We start from the raw sequence: 1,112 nt of genomic DNA, 5'->3' as shown, positions 1-1,112 counted from the left end.
ATGCGTTCTCCATTCACCAGGCCCTTAGTGCCCAAAAAGCAACAATTATTTCTTAGTCAATTTTGTATATGAAATCACAATGTCTATAATAGATATATGTTGAATAGGAATTCTAGAATTGAAAGAGTGGAATCAATGCTGTCCAATTGCCTAGAAGCAAAGCCTGAGAACTGGATTTCCATGCAAGGGATTCATTAAGAGAGTTCTCTCAGGAGAAACCCATAAGGTGATATAGAAAAAAGAATGGGGCAGAGGAAGAAGCTAAACAAATGTGTTGTTTAGCTGAAGTTTAGCCTCAGCATAACCCCACTGGGAGCTCTGGGGCACTAATGGCCTACCAGAGTTGTGTCTCTTTAAGACAAGAGGGTCAGGCTTTTGGGACCTCTGTGTCAGTCAACAGTTGCACTTTGCCAAGGGTTGGAGGGTGGTGATGATGGAAAGAATAAACTCCCAACATACCATTAACTATACAAATCCACACTAAGGACTTGAATGAATTGTAGTGCACTTACACTGTAGTAGTAGTGCAGGGGTTCTTCCAAAGGAAAGTTCAAAGCAGCTCAAAAAGGAGAAGAGGCCTGTGGAAATTTATGTTTTAATATCTAGTGCTAACTATACATTAATATATATAATTGGAAGAGATACAAATTCTCGAGAAAGTGCTAAGAATGTTTCTTAAAAATATTCACTTTTTAAACTTACCATAAATTACTCTTTTATTTTAATTGGTGTAGGGGAATCCTATGTGTTATATCTGAGATTTGGTCCTCATTAACCTCATCATACATGAAAGTAAATAAGTGGTTGGTCATCAGACATGCTGAAGGCCTTATGAAGCTGTTAAGTCTGTGTGAGGCTTTATAATATTTCTTGGACAATTGAAACAAAATAAATGGTATATTATCATATTCCAGGCATTTATCTTAGGATAGAAGCATTTTAAAGGTTTGTATTTGCTGGCCAAAGAAACATTTTGAAAAGACATTTATTAATATTCATGCAACATTTGTACAGCCTGCACACATACAGATACACAAGACAAATGGAAATTATTTTTCAACCACATCTTAGTATCTTTTCATAATTAGTGCATTCTAGTAAACAATTATTCC

The sequence above is a fragment of the Microcebus murinus genome, chromosome 1, assembly GCF_040939455.1.
Source record: "Microcebus murinus isolate Inina chromosome 1, M.murinus_Inina_mat1.0, whole genome shotgun sequence".
NCBI lineage: Eukaryota > Metazoa > Chordata > Mammalia > Primates > Cheirogaleidae > Microcebus > Microcebus murinus.
Note: the sequence above shows the minus strand (reverse complement) of the source record.